Source organism: Arvicanthis niloticus, chromosome 1, assembly GCF_011762505.2.
Source record: "Arvicanthis niloticus isolate mArvNil1 chromosome 1, mArvNil1.pat.X, whole genome shotgun sequence".
NCBI lineage: Eukaryota > Metazoa > Chordata > Mammalia > Rodentia > Muridae > Arvicanthis > Arvicanthis niloticus.
The window spans coordinates 42,364,002-42,387,488 of record NC_047658.1 but is presented as its reverse complement, the minus strand read 5'-3'; positions in this window follow the sequence as shown (position 1 = coordinate 42,387,488).

Here is a 23,487-nt window from a genome sequence, read left to right as displayed (position 1 = left end):
GCATGTATTAAGAGACAAAAATTGTAACTAAGAGAGATAAGGTCTTTCGTTGAGACATGAACTTGATTAACTTGACAAAACTATTTCAGGATTCCCAGTGGACTTTATATCACTTAGGAATTTTGGTTTCAATTATAAGGTTATTACGAGCGACATAATTTGCATTAGTTCATTTAGACCTCTATTCTGTTCATTTGAGGAACACACTCGATAATTTATAGAGATAAGGAAAAAGAAAGTTGTTATGTCCAACAATAGAATATGTTAGATGAATTATGATATAACTCATTTACACTATATATATCACATGTTATAATATCAAAGTGAAAACTGAACACCAAGCTTAGAATGACAATAGACACATGCACATTCTATCCCAGGGTTTGAAAATCAGTCCTTCTATATAGCAAAATAAGACAGAAATTGGAAATAAAGATGCTAACAGAATTATATGTAGGTTCCAAGGCTGGGTAATTATTTTTAATTTTTAAATTTTCTATAATGAATAGCTACTGTTTATTATCACCGGGATAGAAAATAAAAAAAAAATTTTTAAAACTATGAGCACTATCTGTATGCTTATTTCTTGTCTGTTTAGACATTCATTGATTTTCTTCCAACTTTTCATCATTTGGTATGTGTAAGATTTCCTTGGGAGCAGAAGTATCATAAAATTCTAGCTACGTCATTCATTGAAAAGACCCTGAAAAGGAAATGGACATTGGCTGTCCACACTGAGGTTACAGGCATATTCAGAAAGCCTGGTCTTGAGCTTGCCTAGTGTGTCTATATAATCCGAGGGTAAGGCTATTTGATCCCAAGTCATCTTTGACCAATGTTTAATGATCAGAGTTTATGTAGCAATCAAAGACATCATAAAACAGCAGATATTTATAGCTTATGGCCAATTGAGGCTCTCTGCAAAACAGCTTTTCCACGGTGTGATACAGTTCAATTGATGCCATTGGCATTCCTCAGCACACAGACACATATCAAAGAAATTTGTTATGCTTTGAGCATGAAAGCAAAGTAAAACATAGATAATTTGAGAATGCAGAAAACTTATCAGGGATGGGATCCTTGGGCTGCCTGTCAGTTGGCAGACACGGTGCCACCGAGTGCTTGGCAGGACAGTGCATGCATGCAAATGCAGGCCATGCATAGCGACAGCAGGTTTTTCTCCAACTGGAGGATGTTGCTATTCAAGAGGGCCGATGAATGAAACCAGAATTGCATGGACTGTGGTGGAAAGGCGGGCAGGAGCAGGAGACAGCTGCGCGGGTGACCGCTTTACAAGTAGAAGCTGTCAATCAGGACGCGTGAAAGGCCCAAATCCAGGGAAACCAGGATCCCACCCCCTTGATACCAATCCTAATAGAGTGCCAGTCACTGATGCAAATATGGGGCCGAGTAGCATGATGACAGCCCCTGCCGCTCCTGCAGAATTAACTCATCAAAAACTGGCCCTCGCTCTCATTTACACATGATGCACACGTCCTGTCTTGGGGAATTTTATTTAACAAAGGTTATTGCCACCTTCGCTTAGAGCTGTTTAGTCCTGTTTAGGATTTTTTTTCTCTAGGTGTGGGAGCATGGCTTTTTCTGGGATGCTCCCATCAGGCCCTAGGCCCTGGGTATCTAAAGGAAGGAGCTGACTTTTGAAGACTTAGAAGCCTGTTTCTTTTCTTTTAAAAAAAAAATATTGATGAGTATGTGACCGGAGCATAACCACACACACACACACCTTTGCACACATATGCATGTGTGTGCAAGCATGTGACACACTATATAAAGAGAAGTCAAAGGGTAACTTTCAGGGATTTTTTTTTTGCCACCATGTGTGTACTTGAAATTGACCTCGGGTGAATCTTTTAACTGCTAAGCTACCTTACTAGACATTAGATACCTGCTTTGAAAGAAAAGGAGAATCTGAATGTTCAGACTTACCTATCTGTGAGTGAGGGTCTCCATGCTAAGTTTTCTCTTCTATAAAATGGGTTAATAATCAGTTACAGAAAAAGCCAAAACTCTCGAGTTGTTTTTTCTAATAGAAACATTATGTCAGTTCTGTGAGTCTTTTTGCAACTATACTTTATATATAGGGAAATAAAAACATTTAAAGTTATTTCACTCTACATGTGGCTGAGGTATTATTTAAGCGCAAAACCGTGTAGATATCTTTAATCATATCCCCTTTTTTGCACTAAATCTTCCAATATTTAAATCATATTTTACAGCAAAGGCACACAATTTATTATCTATATTCCAAGCCCTTGGGAGGACAACAGCTATGCTACTTAAAACACTGGATGGCAAGAAATATAACACTATTTGGGAACAATTTTCAATTTTTAGAAAATCAACTATTTTAGAATGCTTCATAATTTTAATTGATCACACTCTTGAGGGCGAAGGTTGAGAAAGTATATTTTTTTTCTTTCTCAGGTAAACAAGTGCTGTCACTCAGAATAAAACAGAAGCCTACAAAGTAAGAGGCACGCTAATATTTATGCATCCTAAAATTCTATCCATTTCAATCAAAATTACATATGTGAAGTAATAAACCCATTACATTTAGAGCTTTTTCCAGGGTAATTTGGTAGGAATACCACTTGGATATATAATTAGGATGTACCAAATTAGGCCCAGTCACAGACAAATTATTAATTCATCTGAATAGTTAAATTCCAGAGGCTCTAGTAGAGTTAACAGAAGCAACCATCCTTTTCCTTATGACCCTCAAATTCATCACCATTGGCAGCATTAATAGAATTAAAAGGAAACACCTGTATCCTAAAACATTAAGGATGGCAACCTCACTGTCTATGAAAATTCTGAGGGCCATTCATATTACACAGTGGGATACAGATATTGCAGAGAAAAATAATTAAAGTATTAATCACTGGAGCATCATCTATTCTTGTAGTAGTTAACTACTGTTGTTGCATTCTGCTTTATAAATATGTTACTTGACGGAGCTTGAAACATTACTTTAGTTCTGGGAGACTTTAGCTCCCTCACTAACTCTGAGGTTTAGTCATTGGGAACCATTACACTGGCCTGACTTGCTCTGGGCTTGGATATCAGCCTGAAATGCATGTGTCCTTAAATTAAACAAATACCTAGAAGGAACATATGTGGAATAGAAATTTTAAGTATGCATGTGTTTAAGTTAGTTACCAATCTTTATATAAATACAGAAAGTATTACAGAGTCAGGTTTTCACAAGTCTTTCTCATACTCACAGTAAGGCCTCTCATAGTGATAGAAGCTTCTCCTGTGCTGGAGAAGCAGAGACAGGTAGATCCCTAGGGCTCACTGATCAGACAGCCTAACCTAAGTGTTGAGTTCTAGGTTCCAGTGAGGGATGTTGTCTCAAAAATCAAGCTGGACAGCCCCCAAGGAATGGCTTATGAGGTTGAGCTTGTCATCCACACAAGCTTTTCTGTTTCCTGCATAGATATAATAAAAGATGTTGGTACATGAATGACTTGCACAAAACATCATTTGAATGAAGGCCATAAGCAAATGTGAACCTCTGAAGCAAGCCCCCTTCCCATGTAGAAAGCACTAGGATGCTGGATTAGGGACTTTCAGGTTGATAGTAATAAATGCTGGTGATCCAAACCTTTAGGAAATGGAGAGACAAGGATCATGAATTCAATGCCAACTTCAGCTACATAGTCAGCCTGGGTCCTATGAGATCCCTACTCTCAAGTAAAATACAAAAGGGGCCCCTCAAGAAATCCAACTTCTTAGTTTCTAATAGTTCAACAACAGTCATGTTTCTTATTTGAGCCCAGCTTTCCTATTTATAGAATGAGAGTCTTAACTATCATATGTAAGTGGTAGAGGTCTTTTCTTTCTTTCTTTCTTTTTCTTTAAAATAGTTTTTTCTCTGACATAATTTGTATTATGATTTTCCCTCCCTCTGCTCCTCCAAGTTCCTCTCCATATTCCCTTTCATCCGGATTTGTCTTCTTTCGGATTTGTCTCTCATTAAGAAAAAACAAAAAACTGAAAACAAAAACAAACAACAAACCAGTTTCTACAGCATAACAATAATATATAGCACAGTAAAATATAATAAGATAAAACAAAAACAATCACATTGGAGTTGGACAACACAAACTAACAGAAGAAAAGAGCCCAAAAGAAGACACAAGAATCAGAGACCCATTAATTCACACACTCAGGGATCCTATAAAAATACTAAACTGTAAGCCATAATACATAAACAGAGGACCTGGTGCAATCTTGTGCAGACTCTGTGCATGCTGCTTCACTCTCTGTGAGTTCATATGAGCTTTGACCATGTTGATCTAGAGGACCTTGTTTTCTTGGTGTCCTTTATCTGCTCTGGTTTTTATACTCTTTCCACTTCCTCTTCCTCCAGCTTCCTTGAGCCCTGAGGGGAGGGTTTGATGGAGACATACCAGTTAGGGCTGAGTTTTCTGAGGGGGCAGGCTCTTTTATAATTTCACTGTTTGTAGCTAAGACTACTACCTAGAAATGTAACCATCGGTAACAATCTGAATGTATATTGCATAATTGATTAATTTCAGAAGTTTTATCAGAATTAAATAAGTCCACCCAAGTGTTTCTCAGACATTAACTGTAGGCTGAGGATGTTGCTTAGTTGGTAGAGTGCTTGTCTTGCATGCACAGAGACTTAGACTCGACTCCCAGGCCTTCAGAAAGCAGGCGTGGTGCTATATAACTATCATTCTAGCATTGAGGGAGAAAAGGCAGGAGAGCAAGATGTTCATGGCCATCATTGGCTTCCTGGTGATTTTGAGGGCAGATTGGACTTATGAGACCAAAAGGGAAAGGAGCAAAACAAAACTAAAAACTCTCAAACATTAATTTTAGGTATCAAATGTTATACTGGAAAGAGTTCATTTTGTTTACATAATATTTAACATTATTTAAATTGTATTTAATCCACAAACTCTAACTAAATAAACATCGATATCAAATCATGAAGTCTAGAAATATTTTTTGAAGCAAATAAAAGGAAGCTCATGTGTCCATGTATCTGGGGACTTTCCATGTGTAGCATGAGGACATAACAGAAATTACCTCCAAACAGGAAAGGAGTCGAAATTCAAGGCAAAGTTCATTCATTTCTGGGTTAGATGCAGTGTTATAAGTCTTATATGCACAGTGTGTATGTATGTATCCAGAGTGAGACATGTTTGTGGTGATGATTGGATTTAAATTTTCACTTTAAAAATATCCCTCTTATTTTAGAAATTTAGAGATTTCTAAAAAAAAAGAAAAGAAAAGAAAAAGAAACCAAAAACAAACAAAACAAAACCCTGAAATAATGCTATTTAGTCTCTCAAGTCATTGAACAGTCTGAAAATGACCAGTCCCTCAGCAGTTCAGGTGGGGTGCTCATTCATTGAAAACTGAGTCCCAGAAAAATCTTTGACTCAGTTGTTCTGTAGAATGAATCTCCATCTATCACATCTGCTTTGCAATTGGCTGAGGTATTCATGTCATCTACCCAGAGCTGTCCTCACTCAGTTCCAGCACCTGCTAAGATGGCAGCTGCATGAACAGAGATTGTAGGTCTGAGGTCCCGGACTCCAAAACCAGGGCATTATGAGAGCAGGTTCTGATTAACCTGAATAGAGAAACCAATGGAAATGCTATTAAAAACTCATTGAATGGTATAGGAACTGATTACTTACCCAGGGAGTTCTAGGTAAATTGAAGCAAATTGCCTGAGAATTAATTTAACGAACATTGATAAGCATCTGGTCTGCTTTAAGCCTGGGGCCTGCTGTGATAGTAGCACAATGCATAAACAGGTGTTGCTTGCCCTCCAGAGGGGTCTGCTCTTTCCTACCCAACAAGCCCCAAGACAAGCACACAGCTAAAGCTATAGCTCCAGAACATTCTACCTATTGATCCATATGTGGAACAAACTTGATCTGTGGCACAGCCTCTGAGACCTGCTAACCTGTTCAGAAAATTGGAATAAAGGCCAGAATGACCTTAGATGCTGGACGAATTCAGTAGGAAAGAAAGTAATGAGGAATGGTTTGGGATGTATAGGAACACAGATCTTCAACAGGTAGAGATTAGAGAATCTGAATTTTCCAGCAAGGGAAGAGAAGCTTGGGAAATACAACATAAAATCATGAGGGACAAGAAGAGCTTACCCTATTCTAGAAAAGATTCCCTTGCTCCTACTCACAAGCCTTTTCTCCAGCCTATCCTGTGGGCTGGTCAGTCTTACTTACTCCTATGTTATAGATGAGGGTAGCTACACAACTAGTTCTCCCATGGTACTCCACCCATGGTACTTTTCCCATGGAACATGGGGAAGTAGGTGTATCAGTTTCTGACGTTATTGGCTAAATACAGTTTACATTATATAAGCTATGAATATAATGAGTGCCAATCATCTGTATCTTGCAATACTCAAGTGACACATGAGAAAATGGTGACAGAAAGGGGTCTGGAGGAGACATGATGACCACAGTGTTACACCATTGTCAGAGGCTTTGCTTTTCCCACAAAATGCTTTTGTTTTCTGGCTGTCTGGGAATAGGACTTAGTGCCTCCAAGAATATGACACGTCAGACATGTGACAAGCCACATGCCTTAGACAAAATGTTTGGTTTAAGACTTATCCTGAAGTATCTTCCATGACATTCTGCAAACAACACTGACCATTTCATGTACCTGTATAAAAGTGTGTTAGTTGAGAGTTTACTACTTACTCCTTCTTTTTGCTGAGAGAGAGAGAGAGAGAGAGAGAGAGAGAGAGAGAGAGAGAGAGAGAGAGAGAGGAAGAAGGAGGGGGAGGGAGTTTCGATGGGTTTCTAAGCAGTTACAATCTCAGCTACATGTACCATTTTATTCAACACATCTCTCTGTAAAGGTAAAAAAGGACATTTGTTGATGTCACAGTTTGCTTTAGTTTAATTTTTCTCTCAGATTTAAGACACTCAAAACAATTAACCAAGAGTAGCTATTTCAACCTCACCACACTGAAGGAATGCTTTACACCTGCATGTGCTTGGGCAAGGGTTAACTGTATTTTCTCTATAATGACATGACATGGACAACATTTGGGTAAGATTAGATCTTGTTATTATTCCAGTAAGACTTTAGAGCAATATTTCTAAGGCTGTGGCTACTTGGAAGCATCACTGGAATAGAATTAGAGCAGCCATGGTAAGGGAAGGAGCATCATGGGCTGGAGAATCCCAAAGTCTCCCACTCAGTTGCACAGGGGCAAAGCTGCCATCGCAGATCCTGAATTATTCAGACCTGTGCCTGGGAATAACAAGGCTTTAGTATGCTCAAGATGCTGTTTAAGGCTTCTGGGGTCACTGCAGATATTAAAAATTGGTTCTAAGACTCTAGACTACTAATCAGACAGTAGCAGAAGGACTCAGGCACACTGTGGAATTCTTAATAATTTAAATGATATCCAGTCAATAGCATGTTGTAAATACCAACGCGACACACCCACTTCTAATTAGTGATGCATCGTAGCAAAAAAAAAAAAAATCTCTTCAACATCACCCCTACCCCGAGTTTCCATATACAGGCTTTAGTCTGCATAGAAAAAAACATTCTAACAGGCAGCCATGCTGATGGTATAGTAGTCACCCCTACAGTGAAGTTATAATTACAATTTTGTCAAGAGAGTAGTGAAGTCAAAGTTTCACAGGAGGGAGAAAAAAAAACCTATTTACAGAAAAATATTATGCTTTTCATTTGATAGAAAAGTAATTATTGCAGAGGGAGTCGCAGAAGATCTTGGAGACAGTCACCCCCTCTTTAATAAGTCCTTGTGGCAGCTAAGTGGGGATCAGGAGTATTCTTTATCAGGTTTGCATTCAAGTAGCACTAAATCTATGCAGGTAGGAATTAAATAGTATCTGAGTTTAATTAAAATTATAAAAAAGGAGAAGAATAGTTGGTAGACTGCTCGGCTGCATTCTAACCAGTAACCTCAGACCCTAATTAGAAATGCTTTTCATATCTTCTCTGTGCAAAGGCTTAATCTGACGTGAGTCTGTGAGCCAGGGCTTGGGGACCGGTGTTAATTCTGCATTCGATCTCAGTTTGTATGGAGGCGGGCTGCGCTGATTGACCGCACTGAAGCTCAGATCCCATGACCTTGTGGGGGATTTTCATGTGAGGTGTTAATTGAGAGGGTGGGTTAATCTTTGAGCATCATTGTCCCCAAGCTCTGGGCAAAGTTTGTGCTTCGTTTCCTTCCTCAACAGTACATTTGATCTCCACCTTGTCCTTCCATGACAGTTTCATAAGCCCAGCACAAACTCCCTCTTGATAAATTTGTTGGGGGACAGATAAGCTCTTACCCTCTTGTTTGATTTCATGAGCTTGTTTGTGTGCCCTGCTCAAAAGGGAGAGGAGGGTCTCACTGAATTATATTCAAGTCCTACTTAGAGACAGATAAATGCACACACAGTAAAGATCTCAGCTTCTCCTTCTAGGCCCTCCCTTTCCTTATATGGTTCTGTGTTCTGGGAAGAAAAGGCTCATATAGCAGCAGAAGATGCACAGACCAACAGTAAAAGGAAGCAGGAGAAAGATTAGAGTGGTATTCTACTTAAGTGGTACAAAATTTATAATTATATACATATATAATTTAAATATATAATATAGATTATATAATATAAATTATATAAAATTATAAATCTATAAATTAACTACATAATATATATTTAAAAATTTCTCCAGTGCGGGCCTAAGATAGTTAGAGAAATCAAGTCACTTCAGAGTGTCATACTTCAGCTACACAGACACAGATGTACACACACACACACACACATATATATGCATGCACATGCACACAGTGTTCCTACTGCACTTATGCAATATGCAGGACAGCTCATTCCTTTTGCTTTTAAAAAACAAATCACCAGTGACTTTTTTTTTCATGTGTTATTGTATAGGCCTGTCATCTCTATCTTGGAGAGGAAATTTTGACTCCAGCAGTGTTAACGTCTACTGGCTGACCTCGGCAGTCACTCCCACGTGAGCAGGAAAGTAGTTAAAAGAAGCAGAGATGATGCTGTTCACACGGGAAATACAGGGAAGCAACAATGGTTCTTTAAAAAAGAATGACACAAAAGCACAAATGTTGGCTGGCCCCAACAAGCAGCACATTTCTCCGATCTGTTTCATCACAGCAGCTGTAGATGGGTTTAATTACAATGCTTCAAGTTCCTCTTTAGTGCCATTGCTGAAATGCAGAGGGAATCATGCGCCTGTGATGGGCATTTGAAGAGTCCCTGCCTGCCTGAGCAGACTGAAGGAAGAGGCAGGGGACTGTTACACAATGGGTCACTGTGTCTTTCTAGGAGCAGGCTTCTTCCTGGCCTTCTAAGACTCACGAGGCAGGGGTGCTCAAAGAGGCACAGGCAAACCGAGGCCACTGGTCCACAGAATCTATCAGTTTCATGGCCATCACCAGCATAGGATACAGCCTCTGATCCTAGTAGGAAGAATAGCATCCTGTTACCCACAGTCCTCTAGCTTGCCCTGTGCTTCTTTTTCTTAGTCTGACTTTTAATCGCCCACAAATCTTCTAGTTAATTAATAGAAGACCCAAATCCTCTGTTATATCTGAATCAAGTTCATTTTGAATATCATTGATAATATAATATTCATCCTCATCCTCACATTAGTAAGTTAATGGTTTTAACATTTGAAGGTGCTTTGTAATTCTCAGAATAAAATAACCTTTGGGCAGCATAGTTACAGTCTCTTTCTACACACACTGATTTAAAATATTGAATTGTAATAATTTCCTTGACAAAATTCTGGACATTTGGATTCTTCCAAGTGATAACCACTGTAGTGGCTAGGGAACCCAAACACGCTCCCATGTCTCTCATAATATATATATATATATATATATATATATATATATATATATATATAAAATGTTCCCCCAGACTAAGCTCTTACTCACTTGTCTGGAAAGATGAGTTTCTTTTCTTTTAAACCTGTAGGATATTTTTCTAAATAATAATAATAATAATAATAATAATAATAATAATAATAATAATAACAACTTTTTATTATAATTTTTTCATACAATGTATTTTGATCATATTTGTTTCTTTTTCCAAACTTCTCCTAGATCTTTACAACTGTTCTTTCATTAAATTGTGTTTTTTGTTTTGTTCCTTCTTATGAAGCTTTAGAATTTGTATTCAAAACACAGGAGTGCCTGTTTAAATTTAGCCAAGGTTTAAATACAGCAGAGCCCAAATCCCAAGACCAGTTTTATTTCTGCCATTTGTCATGCATTTGCCTTCAAAGAAACTCAAACCTTCCAGAGTCCTTAGTGTTTCTGTCAGCTTCCTCACCTTGCAACCTAGGGTCTGTGGAGTTAGGGCAGTGCCACAGGGAGAGGCTTAAAGCAATCATTTCCATCTCTGGTTCCAGGCTGGAGAAGTCAGCCTCACAGCCCGCCCTCCAACAGCCTCCTGCCGCAGCTAGCACTTAATTCTGAGCCCAGATTTCAAATTAAAGTTTTACTCTGGCTTCTCCGAGGAAAAGGTTCAGGAGTCGGGTAAACCACCCCAGCCTGCACAGAGGGGATTAAGAGGTAGGGCCAAGAGTGGAGGGAAATTGAGGATATGACAGAGGCCATGGTGAGTTCAAACAAAATTTGGCCTGCAGAATACAGGCAAAATCCCCTGGTGACAGGTGCCATCTTGTGGGTCATTCTGCCACTCTGCCTCCTGCCACTTTTTATAACAAGAACAGATAAAGGAGGACTAGATTCTTAGAGGCTTAAAATTGGAAATGTAATTCAAAGGGGATGTGAGTGGAGTTGGCTCCAGGCTTTCTATGATACTGCGAGCATCAATATTCCGCACCTCAGGTTGGAGCGGTAGTAGGAAATTTAAAGGAATGTGTGTCAGAAAAAAAGAAATAGACATTTAACTCAGAGCTGGGTTTTTTTTTTTTTTTTTTCAAGTACAAGAAATAAAAATTTCTAAATGTCTGCAACTGTTGGCTTCTCTAGACTTAAGTGGAAAAGTAGACTCTCGCTTAGGTAGGAGGCAGACCTCACAGCTCATCTGATGAAATACAATTTCAGAAACAGCCTTGCTAACATCTGCGAGCACAGTCACTGCATGCAGATGCTCCATCAGCAGGTTTTTAAGAGTCTGACTTTGAACTGACTCCCATGTCTGTCACAAGCTTGTCAGAGTGAGGTCTTCCTCACTTTTCCTGTGTCAGGTGATCAGTAGTGCAGACCAGCAGAAAGACATAACAAGTCGCTGAGAAGTCAGGGTTAACTGAGCCCAGGCTCTGGCTCATCTTTTAAAATCCATGAGAAGGGTACTTAGGTATTCAACACTCTGGAATGCTTTCCCTCGCCACATACATGCACAAAGTATATTTTGTTGGAGGGTGTGAGTGAGTTTCCCCAGAGCTACAACAAGAAACAGTTTTTTTCTTTCCTTGTTTTTTTTTTTTTTTTTTTGTAGCGCTGTATTTTGCTTATAGCAAAAATTTATTAAAAATAGGGGTTGACACTTATGCTGTATCAGTCAATCTGATTCAACTTGGTCTTTATGATTCATACATAAAAAAATACTACTTTTTAAAATAGAAAATAACTACATTATTTTATAGACAATGGCGTTTAAGGCTGTAAATTTCATTGCCAAGTGTTTAAGCATCCAGTAGTGTCTGTGTTTCTTGTTTCTTGGGTTTCAAAGGACAATTAACTTAATAATGAGCTACTGTGAGCCTTTATATCAGCTTAGTTCAGAGGCAAACTGCTAAGTATCGAGGAGGTCGGCTTCACAGGTCCAGCCTTCCTTTTGGTTAGTTCTGAACCCTTTATGGGATTCAGGGACACACTGGGACTTAAATGGCAACTCCTGACAATGGGATTATGCTGATTCATTGTGTCTTCCTCCAACAAAGCATGTTGCCATTTTTCTAGAACCCTAATTTTCTGCTGTTGTGTAATTTTGGAAACCCAGCATGGGTATGGTTTTTCAAAGGCTTGATGGGAAAATTTGGCATTTTAATAAAGAATCATGAAAACTTTTCTAAGGCATCATAAAAACAGGGATCATTGAACGCCGACAGTCCTCTTCGTATAATCATGCCGGCTCTACGTTGATCTTGCTGGCATTATCCTCCCACCCAGGAGAGATATATCTAGCAGAGCAAGGAGACTGTGTGTTCTGTTCTGAATCAGCGCTATGATCCTGGCCCCGGGATTTCATCCCAGCAAGGACCATCTGGCTCTGCGTGGGGTGAGCGTGTCAGCTCTGCCCCAGAATTTCCACGTCAGCCTGGGGGCCTCAGCTCCCTAGCTAGCCCCATGCCCTTTGAACTTAACACCAGTTCCCCCCAAAACAACTCTGAGAAAGACAGGAGTCAACCCCTGAAAAGCATACCAGGCATTTTAAAACACAACCCTGACATTTCCCCAGTATTTCCATAGCGAAGCCCCTTCCAGCGCGCAACCTTCCCCCTACCCTCGCTTCAATCAAATACGGCACCCGCTCTCTCTCATGCTAGCGCAAAGGAGGAAGAAAAAAAAAAGTTGGCAATTTAATTCAAACAAAAGAAGCTTGAAATCTATAAGCACAGCAACTCCGAGGCTTCTGGCAAATAGAATTCTAATTAGTATGCTGCTATTTTTCTTTTAGACAGATGAGCGATGCCCCCTGTTGACTCTAGCAGGCAGGCTGGTAAGGGGGAAAAAAAGAGGGGGGCAGGGGGCTAGCCAGCAAACACTGCAGATTGCAAATTATATTGCAGACCTTGCCAAGTCCTGGCTCTTGGCATTAGATTTTTAATGACACCCTGGAAAAAGGGAAAAGAAGCCCTCTGCTATGGGATAAAAATGAAGGGTTTTACACTGTGATAAGTCTTCGCTTAAAACCCAAATGGCCAAGTGCACATTAGGGTTTTAAAATATTCATAGATAGAAGTGAAAATGAGGCAATGAGGAAGTGCGTTTGTTGCCTGGTCAATTGACAACTCATTCTGCATATTAATACATGCCATGATCTAATTTTAAAGGGATAGCCCATTCCTTTTTATTTTATTTTATTTTTTGTTCAATTATTACATGACTTGTGATGACTCTGAAATTAAGGCTAAAACATCACAGAAAAAAGCTAGTGATGATGCAGAATGCCACTTTCTTTTGATGTAGACCTGGAACTAACTACTTTGGTCAAGCTTTCTGGGCCTTGTAAGAACTTACCTCACCTTCTGAGTCCTCTCTTTTTGATGTATTCTCCAAGAATACTTTGATTCAACCCCCACCCCGTTTTTCGTTTTTCTCCCTCTTTTTCTTTCTACAATGTATGAAGCCTTTTTACAGTTGCAGAATTTTGTTCAGAAATAGATCAATCATAGGCAGGTAGGACATTCCTTTTAATAATTAGTTCACCTTCTGTTGCATTCAACTTTTTTTTTTTTGATATGAGTTCTTATGTTGATTGTCTCAGCTGTAAGAGGAAGTACAGGAGAAAAATGTCTCCTATTCAGCTGAAGGTACTCTCATGGTGCAAGTCACAAGTCTCAGGAAACTGCTGTTTAACTGGTAATTTTGTCTATACTGAATAAAGCATAAAACACTTATTCACAAACTAGAATGCAGCTGTTTGGGGTGAGTTGGGGGTGAGTTATAAATCTATTCTACTTAACCCTTTGTATTAATTATTATTGGGTTTGATCGTTTTGAGATATCACCATAGTGTAGAAAAAGCATTTAAACCATTCTAAGGTTCCCTTTGACTTTTCTGGCAGAATATCATATTCTTCATAGCCTATTTACACACGTGTGTTTTAAGTGGGCAAAGACACTCCTGTTTGTTCTGTGAAGCAGAGACATTTACAGCTCAAACAAAGGTGACTATTTAAAAGATAAACTGACATAATTAAAAACATGGTCAGATCAGGACACTGTAGAGTGAATCTGGAGACTGGAAGAGTCACAGTTTGCTCACAGTTTGGGTCATACTGTGCCCCAGGGAGAACTAGGTTCAGTTTGAAGGACTAAAGGATGCCAGCCTGCTTAAGGAAGCAAAATTCAACTTCCCAAGAACAAAAAGATTTTAAAAGGTAATGTTTCAAGGTGAAACCACATTGGACGTTGTAGAAGAAAAAGACTTTGCCACTACAGGCAGAGAGTAACAGGCATTGATCAGGTCCTTCATCACTAAAATAAAAGGTTTTGTTGGAACTGGATAGAAAGAATGCTACTATACTTCACAGTGCAGACTCTAGGCAAAAACAAAGTTACAAGCTTTCTAGTTGAAAAGTTCAATTTTTCAGTGTATGTTACTTATTTTGTTTTCAGGTAGTTCTGCATATGGAACTCTGGCTCTTCCATGCTAAGCTAGCAGTAGCCTAAATACAAGTCCAGTTCCATAAAGATATTTTAAACATTCTGGTTAAAGCAATGCACTCAAAGGCCACCCAGGGATGGCTTAAAGATATCCAGAAGGAAACGATTCTGTCGTCTCATATCCATCTGTTAAGTAGTTAGCTCCGAAACTTTTTGGTATATGATGGTATTGGATAGTGAGACACCAGAGCCAGAACCTATGATGCTTAGTTGAGCCCTAGAGGACAGTCTTCACATGCTTCCTGAAATCATTCACTTTATTTCATATTCCTTAGTAGCTAAGTATTTTTAAGGGCAGCGTTTCATGCATTTGAAAGAAAGACATGGGTCTGGTCAAGCTTGAGCCATGGGCAACAGGCACAAAGTTTAGAAGCTGTTAAGCATAGTAGTGAATGGCAGAGTCAAATGTTGCTTTTGAGACAGATCCCTCCATTTCAGAAAGGGGCAGTGTCCCACCAATTATCAAAACTTGCAATTTCTCCTGACAGAACTGATTTTCATGGAGAAACTTTTTGCACTTCCAACCCCCTCCCCACAACCTCACATCCTGGGTGAATCTGTTCTCAGGTGAAGGGAGGTGACAAGCAATTTCAGCACCCAATGGCTTAAAGGAGTTCAAATGACCACTGAAGTCATATTAACTTGTCAAATTGACCAGTATTTTCTGTCATTGAAACATTAGAATGAATAGCTGCAGACAATAAAATTGTTTCAATTATACTGCATTAGGCCTGGGCGCAAGTAAGTAAGAGATGCAGGAGGCAAAGGGGGCGCCCAGGGACGCTGACAGCAGCATCCCATTGGAAAGCACTTAAATATGTACCTGTGAGGGGGACATAAGGCAGTGTTTATCAGTGAATTCCCATTAAGGAAAATAGGAAAATACATCCTACACCGGTCCAAAAAAAAAAAAAAGAATGCAACTGTTTATTGTTGTAATATTGGCTATGGATATGAACTAGATTAAATGAAATTATCCCAAGTTATTAAAGTCACAGCAAATTGGCGCTAATTATACTAATTGAGTATTAATTGAGATTTCTTTTATAAATAGCAAAGAGGTGAGGCGAAAAGGAGCAATTTTCGGAGTCCAAAACGAATACAGTTCTGTTCACCCTTCTGTTGCACCAGAAGAGGTATTGATCCTTTGCAATCCCCCCTACTTTGTTTCCCCGAAGAAGGAAGCTGCCCGCAGCAGAGAAGACACAGGCTGGGGTAGATTCCTGCACTGTTGCAGGCTGCTGCAGACTGGGAAAGCCAATTCTGAATTTCCCAGCAGGATGAAATGGTACATTTTGCCCATGTACATAGTTAAGACTGTGTGTTGTGGCGGGTGTGACTGTGAGACAGTGCCCTTGCGTTGTTCAATGTGTGATTGTGGAGCAGTGCTCCAACATCAAAGCTTTGATTGATGGAATGCTGGACATGCTATGCCAGGACTGTCTCTTATGCTAGAGTGATATCTTTTTTGAGCTAGATATCTGGGCCTGCAGCACCACTGGTGGATGAACAGATGAGCAGGGTGTGTGTGAGAGGTTGCACCATGATCTTGTCCATATCATCTCCATACCGCCGAATAATTATGATTCATTGAGCAAGTATTTGGGAGGTTTGCATAACTTTATAATGACCAGTCTTTCATGCTGTAAAATAATAAGACCACCCACCAAAAAATGATGTCAGAAAATATATTCTTACATATGCCTAATTTCATTTCTTTTTATTCAAAAGTAGTTTTGTTTTGGGGGAGTTTTTTATTTTTTTTATTTTTAAATATTTTCCAGGAATTCATCTTAACATGGCCAAAGTTCCTAATTCTAAAAAATCCATAATGATCTTTTTTTTTTGATGCCACTACCATTGACTTTGACACTATATCTTAAAGTCCTGTGATGTTTATGACAGTGTGTTGGCAGTGACAAGGGGTATTGAGGTACATGAAGCCACAGTCCTTGCAATGAAGGGAATTGGTAGGCGGGTATGTCTATTTGCGTTTGTGTGTAAATCTTCAGAAACACACATGTGAACTGGGGGGGGGAAGGGAGGGTAAATTATAATCAATATATAATCTATCTATCTATCTATCTATCTATCTATCTATCTATCTATCTACACAAACTTGTGTGTTTTGGGTGTATTCATGGCTATGCATCACATGCTTGCCTATTGCCTGATAATACCAGAAGAGGGCATCAGATCCCCTGGAGCTGGAATAAGAGAAGATTGTGAGGCACTGCAGGTGCTGAGAATCATAGGCAGCTCCTCTGAGAAACCACCCGTGCTGTTAACCGCTAAGCCACCTCCAGCCCTGAGTAAGATATCATTTTCCTCCTCTTTCTTTTGTTTTAGTGCAATGAAGGGCCATAGAGCTGCCAAAAGAAGCACTTCCTTTCTGAAGTCAAACCCAGATGTGATGTTGGATGAGAGCAGCATACTATCTTCACGGCAGTTGCATATTTCTCCTTTGTGGTACTCATGGTCTGAGGTAAATGGTATTGCTTATGCCTAACCATTACCTCTTTCAAAACTCATTACAAAATTTAGAGTCAGTCGAAAAGTCACAGAAATATATTTAAGTATAGCACTCTCTTTGGGACCCCAGGAATTTTTTTAACAATACTTTTCCAAACAAATCCCACATATATACATCATGCACGGTTAAAACAGCACACACATACAATGATTGGCTGCGTATTTATATTGCAATCAAATCCCAAGGTAATTCTGCAGTCAGGACAGAGCATGCACTCCCCTTCTGTAACTACTGGCTTGATACAGTACATTCAAAAGAGAGCATTGGGGGTTAGCGGTTGCTACTGAAAGAGAAAGTCAAGAAACAGCAGTCAAATGCTTTTGTCTTCAGCCTGCTCTTCAAGATGTAAGAGTCTCCAGTGGGTGGGAGACCTACATTCCACCTCCCAATTCTGGTGATAACCCTGGCGGTTACACTTCACAATTACCTTTTTAAAATGCCAATTAACCCACTCAGCACCGTTTGGCATACTGTGAGCAGTCAGAGACAGCCATATTGCATGCTGTAGCTGGAAAGTAAAAAACACTCTTACACACACACACACTCACACACACACACACACACAGAGAGAGAGAGAGAGAGAGAGAGAGAGAGAGAGAGAGAGAGAGAGAGAGAGAGAGAGAGACAGAGAGTGGGAGGGAAAGAGGAAGGAAAGAGAGAGCCCCATAGAGATCCTGGTTGCTACGGGAGCCCTGTGTATATTTATTATAGTGTTTGATGTTGTGTGGGAATTAAATAATTTTTTCCCATTGATAAAAATCAAGAATAAACAGATGCAATGGGATTTCCATGCCATTGAGAAGTGTAATGAAGACCTGCATGTACAGATATTATGTATAAGAAAACAGTAAATGAGATTTGGCAATAATCCCCAATTTTAATTGTATCTCACCAGCTTTAACAAGAATCATAGTTAATTTTAACTGTGCTGCTTTGGGTGTTGTGTTTAGCTTTTGCTCTGAAGAAAGTAGCATTGATTTTAAGCTCAACATTTGCTGTTTCACAGTAATTAATGAAATTACTGTTTTCTTACATGACATCTTCTGCCTCCAGCTTCAAAACATGTAGCAACACTTTCCCATCTCTTTTTACTAAGGGGGTGTATTGGGGAGTGGACAGGTGAGCTATCTGTGTTTTACGGATAAAGAAATGCATGCATAAACATTTTGTGTCCTTGGTTGCTTTAAGGCATGTGAGGCATACCATCCTTAGAGGCATTCCTGGGAGGACCTGTGTACTGTGCAGATTGGGTTCACTGACTTCAGAAGTCTGGACTTTTTTGGGAGTGTTCAAAGTGCACAAAATTTTAGCAGATTGATCAAAGTAGGGTAAAGTCAAATAAGAGGATAACGTATCCTAGGGAGATAGAACTTAAAAGGAGAAGCATCCCCAATAACTCTAGTGCATCATAAGAAATTTGGCATGTATTTTCTAGAAAATGACAGGTACTTTAAAAAAACATATGAGCTTCTCCATTTCTTAGATATACAGAGTAATATTACTGCCTGAATACATTTATGTCATGGGGTATTTCCACTTCCCTTGGGAAAAGATTACTTATGGCAACTTGTACATGGTATTTAAGCATGAGCTGAATTTCCTGCCTTGGAAGGCTGACCTGGCAGGCTATTTTCTTAGGAATAAGATGTGGCTAATTAGGATGAGTGGCAGGTAAGTAATATCAGTTCTGTGACCAAATATCAACACCCAGGAGGCAAGTGGCTAGATCGAGGGCTAGTTTTTTCTATTAAAGCGCATTCTTTCCTTCCTTCCTTCCTTCCTTCCTTCCTTCCTTCCTTCCTTCCTTCCTTCTTTCTCTCTCTCTCCCTCCCTCCCTCCCTCCCTCTCCCTCCTTCCCTCTCTCTCTTTCTTTCTCTCTCTCTCTCTCTCTCTCTCTCTCTCTCTCTCTCTCTCTCCCTCCCTCTCTCCCTCCCTCTCCCTCTTTCTTTCTTTCTTTCTTTCTTTCTTTCTTTCTTTCTTTCTTTCTTTCTTTCTTTCTTTCTTTCTTTTAGGTTGAGTGGTTTAGGTAACTTTTCAATAAAATACTCATTTAAAGAATTAGCCCCAGATAAACACAAATATAGTTACATCTTTCCGGTAGTTTATACATGTTTTTTGGGATGATGTGAGTCCATGCTAATAACTACAATGTTTCTCTCTGAGTTGAAACATTTCTCTGGACTTCTGAAACATTTAAAGAACTTGAGACGCGAGCTCTCAGGTGGTGGAAACTGATTTTCCTCAACAGGCTCTTTGAATTGGGACAATCTTCTAAACAAACACACCAATTGCAAGTTGACTTTTTTCAAGCTCTTATAAGAAAGTGCCTTTCCCAAGCTCTGCTTGTCTTTCATGCAAGAAAAAAATATTAAATTAGACACTGAAACTCATTTTAATACTAAAGAGGAATGTCTTCCTAACTGGAGAATTAACAATAGCTAACCAATCATTAGTAGTTGCTTGGGACTTCTCAAACTAGAACATTTGTTCCTAAAAATGAAGGAAAACTATTCACAATTTCTCCCTCTCATAAAACCTGTAGGCTTTTTTTGAAGGAACTCAAGGACACTTTCTGAATCTGTTTTTGAGAACACACTCAATAACATTCAATAACTTAAATCAAATTCCAACTTGCACCCTGGGTCCTTATACATATTTAGAAAATACCACAAAACAATTCAATAATCCCCCCTGTGGTGTTAGTGGCTTCTGCAGTTTTAGAAAGAAGGATATATATATATATAATTTTAGAGAGTTTGAAAAGCTTCAGTGTCATGATTTAAAGTTCCCACTAAGCCTCAGTGTCCACCCTGGCCATGCACTGAGATGCTGACATGTGAAGCACACTAAATCAAGATGAACGGGTAGTGTTCTGCATATTCAGGGAGTATCTCCTCATATATGAATATGTGTGTATGCACTTAGCATTCATTCTTGGAAAGAAATCTCAGAAAAGAAACAATTAAGCACAAGGAAGAAATCCTTAAGTACACAGTATTCACACTATCTTGATTTAAAGCATCCTGGTCCAAAAACAAAAACAAAACAGACAACTGATGTCCAGTCTTTGCTGCCCAGGGGTTTGGAATTCATCCTGACCTTTCCAGGCAAAGGCTGCTCCTCAGGGTTTCCCTTTCAGTTTTTCCTTGATCTCCTTTTATACTTTGTGGGGTTGCTTATAATTTTTGAAATAATGTTCCGTTGTTTTCCAATATTGGATGCACAAATGACAAGATGTGTCACAGATTAGAAACCACCTGCAAAGTCAGAGCTCAACACTTGTGACGTTTTTCAACTCTTCTTTTTAGTATGTACCATCAGCAAGCAGGCAGAGTGAAGGCATGCTGCTTCACCACAGTCCATTGTACTGACTCTACCAAGTGGGAAAAATAATAACTGTTAATGTCTGTCCATCAAGGCACCTGGAGGTATAACAGATGTTCCTTGGGCATTTGAGGGACAGACAGTTGACATATTTAGGGTGATGTGTCATAGTGGAAGAAGAGAGCATGAATTGGTGACTCTTAGGTATTGAGTAATGTCGATGTGGCAGGAGAGTCATTAAGGTTGGAAGGACATGGGAATGTATTTCAAATGTTGCTTGATAGTTCTTCCTGGGGTTAAGTAATTAAAAGTGAAAGCTAATGGAGGTTCAGTGTGTAAAGCAACAGAGTCAATTCTACTTCAGCTATACTTAGAGCTAGATCATATGTTTTTGTAGCTTTTATCTGTTTATCTACCCTTTGAATGTCTACAGTTATAAATATTATAGAGATGAATCCTCTATATAAATTGTCTGAGAAAAGTGCGCAAAGATTCACGGGTGAGTTTTTAAGTAAACAAAGTACCTTTGTTTAGGTCAACACACAATTCTAAAATGGACTATCTAACTACATCAAGATGCAGATTTCAGTGGACAATCTACCCTTGCCTTCCCTATAAAAGTTTTATTAATTTTCTTCCCCATCCCAAAGAAAGTTGGGGGTTGACCAGTGCATGGCACTCAGTGTTAGGTGTCTCCACACTGTGAGGAATCTTCAAAGAACCTAAGAGAAGGAATCACTTGTATGATGTCCAGACAGTCTGTCAGAGGATGCTAGGGTTTTGATCAGAAAGAATTTCCATGATGTTTTCTTTACTTGGGGACAATAGTTCATAGTAGCATCTAAAAAGACAGTTTCATAAATACACACACACACACACACACACACGCGCACGCGCACGCGCACGCGCACGCGCACGCGCACGCGCACGCGCACGCGCACACACACACACACACACACACACACACACACGAAAAGTAAGGGGGAAAGACCTTTTCATTAATGTGAAATTCTGTTTTCTCTATCAGTGCTATATACATTATAAATCTATGTATAGCACTCCAGTGGAAAGCACCATTCGGGGACAGATATTTACCCAAGGAAATTTGAGCCCTTGCCTTTCATTTTCAGGGAGCTCCTACCTAATCGGTAGTGGAGCATCAGGACAAAGGACACCTCATTCCTTCAGCGCCTGGCCTGCTAACAACCCTTTGTGAACCACCTAAGCGATTAGAATAATGGGCTGGGAAAAAAAAAGATAAAATACAAATTTCACTCAGATCTGCGTTGGATTACTTCCTCGTGCCCCTGCCTTTATTGAGCGATTTGGAGTTTCATTAGAATTCAGGATTCCTGTGGAAAGAGAAACCACAGTGGCAGGGACTTCTCTTTCAAGGGGATTGCAGGCTGACCCATCAAAATGAAAAGGCTCAATGTTGTGCTGACAGGTCCCCAAGCAAGGCTGAGTGACAGCTTCATTTCAGGAGTTCTCGGATGAGGGTTGAATTGAAGGGGGGCAGAGATAGCGCTGGAGGTACTTTGTTCCCTAAAAGTGTCAGAGTCAACCCCGCAGTTCCCTCGACCAGGGGCTGAGGTACAAAAGGGTGCAGAAACTACCATCTGCTTGGCCATTCCCAAATTTATTATTAATGTCTCAAGAAAGTTCACTCCATACAAGGTTTCATTTAGGACGTTGCATTCATTGCCATGAATTCCTTTTTATTACAGCTATAGTGAGAAAAATCAAAGGGATATATGAAAGAAACCTCTGTAAAGAGACAACAGCTGAAAGGTAGAACACTCGGTTGGGACAGTTTCCATCCCCCAGCCCCCAAAGCATCGTGATTTAAGTAGGGCATTCTTCGCAAAAATCTCATCAGACGGTGAACTAAAGTCTATCCTTGCAAAAAGAAAAGTGTGAGCTACTTCCCCGCTGTACGAGCTGACCTGGATCACAGTAACAATGAGTAGTAATAATAGCATAATGGGACGTTATAATTGTGTGTGTACGGCTCGAATGTACATTCTGAACATCTTCTCTAGAAACAGGCTGCCTAATAAGATGAAATGAGCACCCATGACTCTGTGTTGGATTTTATGTTTCCAAGGCAGTCAAGATTCAGAGTCTCTCTTCCCACCTCCTGGTGCCCCAGGCAGCAATGAAAGGCGGCTTGGAAGGAGCAGACAATAGACAAAATTCAGGCTGCCCCACACAGCCCTGTTCACATGATGCTGTACTGTTTGTGATTTTACTTCAAGGATGATGGTCTGATGGATAAGAGAAAGTTACAAAATTTATGTAGGTTTTCTTTCTTCTTCTTCTTTTTTAACCACAGTCTTAATTTTGAAAAGCCCTTTAAAAAAAAGAACAATGAATAATTTATTTATTATGCAAATGAAGAACTCTCCTCCACATCCATCCAGAGAAACCATCGTCCAGCCTTATCATATTCCATAAAGAGTTATTATTCTGCCTCCGGAGGTGCTCACTGAAAGCACAGTGACCCAGCACTTTCCTTAAAGTGTGTGGATTGTTCTTCTGTTTTAAGTGGAACAATGGAGGTCCAAGCAGCATAAATGTGTTGGATTGGCCAAGTAAAAGTTAGGGACATGCTTTTAAAAAGCCATCACATATATTTTGCATTTGTTAGTATATATATATATATATATATATATATATATATATATATATATATATATATAATGAATGTCACAGTAACAGGTCTACAAACTTTGTCCTTGATGCACCTATGCAACTTGTCATAATCTGCGTGTCCTACAAAATTAGGAGGGCTTAGAAATGCTTCTTTCCTGTGGTAAGGGGAGCATTTTCAGAGCTGTATGTACCTTTAATCGATTCAGGATTCTGGGTTCCTTCTGCTTATGTTTCATGCGAGTGTTAGCAAAATGCAGAAGGTAGTTCTCAGGCAGAGTTACTGCTGAAAGTTTCCATTCATCTTCCTAGTAGAAGTGAATTCTTCATTATTAGTTTAATGCATTCTCTTTAGAGCTGTGTGGCCTCAGAGCAGGCACTAAATAGCACAGTGCAAAAGAGAATAAAGAATTTATTTATGCCCAACACACCTTGAAATAAACATTTTATAATCATCTGCATATTTCTACATAAAGGGTGGGGTACTTTACATGAGATAAATCATTCAGTAAAGTGGGTAAGCTTAATTCTTCCAGTAAAAAGGCAACTTCTAGTTCAGTTAAGGATGTAGCTGGGT